At 36.5% G+C, this 7052-nt stretch overlaps 1 long non-coding RNA gene across 1 annotated transcript; it reads left to right on the top strand.

The window, feature by feature from the left end:
* Positions 1 to 5331: 5331 nt before the first annotated feature.
* LOC135241990 (uncharacterized) lies at positions 5332 to 6785 on the top strand. Its single transcript, XR_010326190.1, has 2 exons — positions 5332 to 5906; positions 6413 to 6785. It is a non-coding gene; the product is annotated as an uncharacterized LOC135241990 (long non-coding RNA).
* Positions 6786 to 7052: the final 267 nt, after the last annotated feature.

Genomic DNA, 7052 nt, shown 5'->3' on the forward strand with positions numbered 1-7052 from the left:
AAAATTGTACAAACACATGTGCAGGAGGCAGAAGTGCCATTACCTGTTAATTCATTGTTATATTTAACATTTCATTGGGTACTTAACGTAAGAACTGTATTAAAATGAAATGCCCCCCACTTCTTTCCATTAACAGGTGCATTTAAGAATCTCCATCATGGTGGTGGAATCATTTACAATCAAGTGACTTCCACATTGTTCTGATGATAAATGCCCCTTCCAGCCTGCTTAGTTATACTGTTAGCGTCACAGTGACAATACAATATTAAGAGCGCTTGATTGGATCATTTTGATATTAAAAAATAGTAATTCCGGAGTTAGTGTTGATGCTCGGCAGTGCTGAGATGAGGTTTAATCAGCTGATGGTTTATTTGCCACTGGGCTGTACCTGACAGTCTCAGCTAAGACCCATTCTGCTTGGTCTGTGGTCTCCAAAGGCAACCGTGACAAACAAAAACAAACCTACTACCATGCAGATACATTGATCACTTGGTCAAGATAATGCTTGCAGTTTAGGTCGTCAATTTTGATTCTCACTGTGATTATACTTTTTTATTTTATATATTTTTTTAGACTGGGTAATCCTCAGGTGTGTGCCTTCAGGCCATGCCCCCCCCCCCCAAAAAAAAAAACATTACATTCAGCTGCCATGTTCAGGTGAGCCGGTAATTCTTTTGTTCCCACTGGGGTTTATTTGGTCTGACCTGCATGTGACCGTTGTTAGGACTTTTGTTTCCCTAAAGCTCTTAATACAGATTTGTAATCAGATCTGAATCGATGACAAGGATTAGCTGTGCTTCTCCTGTACTGTGCGTCTGCAAAACTCACGCAAGATATGAGAGTCCGTTTACACTGATTCACCTTCATTGAACCCAAGTGAAAATGACTGAGCTGCATTCTAAACTTGAAGCTTTTGAAAAAAAGCACATGAATACACAATTATCCCTGCATTTTTCTTTCATACTTTGAGACCAAAATAAATCCTTAGAAAGCACTGTGGTACAAATGATAATGCAAGGCCCTTGCCCTAACTACACACCTACACACACACACACACACACACATATATATATATATAGGTATATGATTTTTCTTTTAATCTTTTTTTTCTTTCTCAGCATTCATATGTAGCCAGGGACCGCCATAGGAGTGCTTTAACAACCAATACATTACACCCTACTTACCTTTCATGAGGAAAGCTAAAACGTTGCAATTTTTTATTAAAGTGTGCAACACAAATTAAAAGCACAGCAAGTCAGTAAAATAGGCATTCATAAAGCTGAACAAATAGGACTTGGGCTCTGACGGGTCACGGCAGTGAAAAATCTGCTCTGACCTCTTCTCCCCTCGCTCATCTATCTCCCACTACTGTCCACTGATAGATCTCTGCTCTCTGATTTATGGCAGAAAAAATGTCACGGTGGAATGGGCTTTTGATAAAATTGTTCAAGAGATTCGAGGTAATAAATCCTGATCTTTACATCCAGGTCGCCAGCTACTTTTACATTCTTACACCATCCATAAGGCCCGCCAAACATGACAACTAATCCATAACTTTACAATATCCCCGGCAGTTTAGAAAAACAGTAACATTTTTATTTAACGCAGAAAACACCGAGTCCCTTTTTTCATCCTGCGAAATGTGTGATGAAACATAAGGCTTGACTCAAACTTAACATGAAAATAAGTCACCTCCTATTTAAGCCTGAGCCTGTGGCTGAGATATCTTTGTTGGAATCACAGGCACTTGCTCTTCTACTTAGAACACTGACTGCACAACATAATGTACTGGGCCTGTAAAAAAGGCTTGGTTCCATGGCTAGCAAACGCCTGTTTGTTTGTTTCACTTTTTGAATGTAAGTTAGATAGCTATATATTATTATTATTTTAGTCATCTATTAAATCAATCTGAATACAAATGACAAATGCATTTTGAATGATACAGAGGTAATGAAAAATTGAAATTGAAAACAAGAAAAATTCAAATTAAAACTTTAAAATTCTTCTGTTACATACACCCTTCTGATAATTTTAACTACGAATGTCCCATGGTCCCCATATACTGATTTAATTACAGATAATAGTATTAAATTGTAGAAAGTTAATTTATGCAAAAATGGTTCAGTTTCTTAAATTTTTCTGTGTTCTGTATAAACTGTGACTTTGAGTGAGGGAAGTCTTTATAGCTAGCTAACAATTGGCTAGGACTTCATTTGGCTCAACAATCTGAATATTATTCTTTCGGTTTAAAAAAATGTTCATTTGTGTTATTGTGAGGGGCAAATGTATTACATATTTAGCAGTAAATGTTGCTTGCTTAAGTTACATTACAGTAGAACTCAAGAAGGCTTCCCCACCGTTCCCACTGTTAGTACTTGCATTTTCTCCTCACTATATTATTACCCAGCTGGGTTTCATTTACTGTAATTTTATATGTATGGCTATCTACCCTGGTATTGCAGTGTTCTTTTTGACCATGCAATGGTCTTGCCCTCAACTCTCACAAGTTATTCAGTTCTGGTACGGGCATGATGATATCATAAACAGATTTTGGAAAGTGAAATTTTAGTTCACTTGGTGTTCACATAAATATATGAGTCATTTTCTGTTGAGAATTCTTGAACTAGCTAGGCAGTATATGTGACATAAATTGTTGGAGAGGCAAGACAGCACTTGTATTATGAAAATCAAAGTTTGTTTGTAATTACTCATCTGAGGGAGCATTATATAACAGCTAGTTAGCTGTAACAGCACCTTATATTTAAGTGGACTAACTTTTTAGGTCTGTATTTGCACTCAATATACATGTATTATGATTAATCAGGCGGACAAATGCACAATCTGGATGTATTTTATTCTATCTCAGTCCTGAGGAGAAAGATTGTCAAAGTATGTAGTTAGTGCAGTCAGGTAGGGAGTAGCCAAGTAGGTGATGTTATGTTGGCAGCTATCCAAAAATTCATTGAAGTAGGCCTAGACCTGTAAAAGTTTGACCTAATTTCCTTAGCAACTGCATGAAAACCACACAGTGTGCTTCCTCTGCCTCTTGCTTTGTTCATCTTTTCCCCAATACCATTGGGTTAATGTTAAAATTCAGAAAAAATATGAAATTTTGTGTAGAGAAAGAATTGGACTGCTACAATTATTTGCAGTGTAGAATTAATGATATTGTTGCATTTAGCAATGAATAAAAAAGGTACGGAAATAATTTATTATGGAATATTCATACTTGGTGTTGGAAAGTATTTGTGGGAATTTTATGAATGTAATCCTCTCAAGGGAAGAATTGGAGTATTGAAAGGTCATATGGAATCCATTTGCAAGTATCCATTTGTGTATTTCTCAGAGCCATACCTAATCATTGTATGAATTGCAAATTACTTTTTAAATGATATTTTTAAATTTATGTGAATTTTATGTCTGTATACTTCTGATAGCATTTTATATGAAACCAAACAAATTTCTCCCACCATTTTGACAGAAGACAAAAGGCAACTAGTTTAATAACAAATGCAAAATGAATTGTACTAGATACAAGTATTCCCACACATTTTTTATTTCTTCATTTGCTTTACATTTCTTTATATTAAACACAATTAAAATAACATCATAGTCAACAAACTTAATTGCGAAATTACAATGGATCACCATTTAACCATCATGACTGCACCAGGAAATGGATATCTGCTCTTCTTAAGGTAACTAACAATCTCCTTTTAAATGCAAATAGTGGCGCTTTCGCAGTGCCGGTTTTACTAGATCTCAGTGCTGGTTTTGATATGGTTGACTGCCATTGAGACTAGGTGGGCATTAAGGATACTGCCCTGGAGTGCTTTCGTTCTCACCAACAGACAGTTCTCATTCTTCATTGGAGAGTTTGTATCCACCACATGTAATGTATGTAGCCAGCATCCATTACATGTGGTGTCCCTCAGGGTTCTATTCTGGGGCCAGTTCTGTTTTCTATTTATATGCTCCTCCTTGGCCATATAATTTCTAAATATAATATATCTTTTAATTTTTATGCTGATGACACAACTTTACCTCTTTGTCAAGCCTGATAAAATGGCTAGGTTTGCTGCTCTTGATGATTGTGTTTTTGACATCATTTGCTGGATGGCCCAAAACTTTCTGCAGCTGAACAGAAAAAAGAGGTTTTAATTATGGTTCCAACTCTGATTCTGAACTTACATCCCTTAATCTAAACTCTCTCAGATTGACTATGAATCCTGCCTCGTGGAACCACTTGGTTATTTTTGATCTCACCTAAATTTTGAGCCTCATATTAAAAAGGAATCAATTCAGAAAAGTAGCTAAGATTTGGCCATATTTATCTTTTTCCAACAGAGAAAGTAATTCATGCTTTTATGTCATCTCAGTTAGATTACTGAAACTGTCTAAATGCTGGTTTAAGCAGTCATGCACTGACTAGGCTCTGGCTTGATCAAAATTGAGCAGCAGGAGTTTTATTTAAGAGCAGTGAAAGGGTGTTCATCACCCCAAATTCCACTGGCTTCCTGTTATTTTTAGAATAAATTTTAAAATTTTATTAATTACTTTTAAAGCTTTGCATGGCCTAGAACAGTATTTCTCAACCCTGGTCCTGGGGACCCACTGTCCTGCATGATTTAGATTCCCTGCTCCAACACACCTCATTATAATGAATGGGTCGTCATCAAGCTCTGCAGAAGCCTGGTAATGACCCATTCATTTGAATCAGGTGTGTTGGAGCAGGGAGATATCTAAAACATGCAGGGCAGTGGGTACCCAGGACCAGGGTTTGAGAAACACTGGCCTAGAACCTACTTACATTTATGAGCTTTAGTGCCATATAGTTCTGGAAGATTTCTCAGATCTCCTTACTGTCCCATTCTCCAAACTAAAAGCTAAAGGTGATAGATCCTTCTCAGCGAGAGCTCCCAAGCTCTAGACTTCACTCCCTTTTAACATTAGAATGGCAGAGACAGTTCTCAGTTTTAAGTCACTTTTCAAAATGCATTCTTTTAGATTGGCATTTTGGTGAATTATGTTTTCAATTTATGTTGTTATCATTATTATCATTATCATTTCTATTTTATTTTGTATCTTAGCCTTATCTTGTCCTTTTCAATGCTGTGTATGTTTTGTTGGTCTAATGTTACCTTGCTGTGTTACTTTGAATTGTTTTATTCTCTTTTTTGTACTGTATTGGAAAGCACTTTGAGCTGCATTTTCTGATTTTCTGAAAAGCATTACATAACTTGAGTCATTATTATTATTATTATTATTATTATTATTATTTTTATTTTTTATTTTTTATTTTTTTTATTTTTTATTATTAGTTTTTATTATGACCTTTAAAGATATATGTTCCTGCTTGTTGTAACTTAAACATGTCACCAATCATATGATATTTTAGGTGACTAGACTACTTAACAACAAATAAATTCAGTACGTCATTTTGTTTTTATTTCAATATGCAAAACATTTGTGCAGACGAACTCCACCCAATTCTTAAAGAACAAAAGACAAAATGAACAAAAAAAAACGAATAACAAACAAACAATACAAAACAGACACGCAACGCAATAGTTCAAACGTCATTGAATGCATTTCAAAACAACATGGTGAGATATTTATGTTGAATTCAGTTGGTAACATCTCTGTCACTTCCCTGTGGCAAAACTGAATAATTTATGGTGGCAGCAATGATTAGCATCTGGAATCTCTTGTCCAACAAGTCATGTGACCAGAATGTTTGTGGCAGGAACTATGCAGCCAGCACACTGGCGCCAGGGACGATGAGTGATTCAGGAAGATCGCCTCACAGACTCGCCTGGTGCCGTCTCGCCCGTCTCACCGTCTTTACGAGGTACTTCTTGGGAAAAACAAGTGAGCAACTTGCACTGTACAGGTGTTTTCAAAAGGTAAGGCTTGTAAAAACAGGCAGCTTTCAACACAGGTACTTCTAATGTGGTGAAGGCTTCCTTAGAATGTCAAGCACCCTATTCTGGCTCCTAGCCTTGAGAGTACTGTCAGTGATCTAATTCATATGTTCTCGCAAAAACAAATGTGATTAATTACACTCTGAAATAGTGCCAAATTGCTGCACACAAAGTTGTGTTAAACTGCCAAAAAGTCACAAATCAGTGTGGCAATGAAATAAAAATAAGTCAAATCTTCACTTATTTTGTGCATTACTTAAAAAGAGACCAATAATGATTTAAACACATCTGATCAAAGATAGAACTGATAAAAAAACGTAGCAATTGAAAGAGGATATAAATTGTAGATTTTTAAAATACTTTTTGCAAGAGGCAAACAGTGTCATATGGTGGAATGTTACCGTGAATGAAGAGGAGACTTCCAAAATGATTGACAAAAAACAAAGGGCCCAAAGCACAGAAAGAGACAGGGTGAGTTTGTGTTTCAGATTAAGGCTCTGCCAACTGCTGCTGTGGACAAGTGCTGGACAAAGACAAGGCTGAGGGGAAGAGGAAATTAAATGTGTGCTGTTTTGAGGGACGGGGCGCTGGAGACAACACACTGGGCGGACTTCTGACCACTGAAGGGTCAGCACACACAAGTAGGGGTGTGTAAAATACTTCCTCCAGCAATCATTGCCAGTGAAGCAAGACAGAGAGATTGTCTTCTACCAACTACAACAAGGGAAGCAAAGGAGGTGTAACTTCTGCCCAGTGACCTGTTATTGGTGTACCACACCTCTACACTTACTATAACCCAGTAGTGTGTTTGAGGGTGGGCTTATATTGTTATTTGCCACAATATAAAGTCAAATAACAAGGTTCAATGCTTCAACTTATTTATTTTATTCATTACAAAATCCTTTTAATCAACGGTGACACAGGTTTCTCATTGATGTAACGTCTTATAAAGCTGAGTAACATAAGATAAAGCAAGTGATACTTATTTGTGTATGACTATACATTTAGAGATTTAGCACATATTTAATAAATTTAACAAACAAAATTCCATCTTTGAAAAGTTGCTGATTCAGACAGAGACAGAGTTTTACTGAGACAGTTCCACCTGGTTCGGCAGTGGGAACAAAA

This window comes from Anguilla rostrata, chromosome 1 (assembly GCF_018555375.3).
Source record: "Anguilla rostrata isolate EN2019 chromosome 1, ASM1855537v3, whole genome shotgun sequence".
Taxonomy (NCBI): Eukaryota; Metazoa; Chordata; class Actinopteri; order Anguilliformes; family Anguillidae; genus Anguilla; species Anguilla rostrata.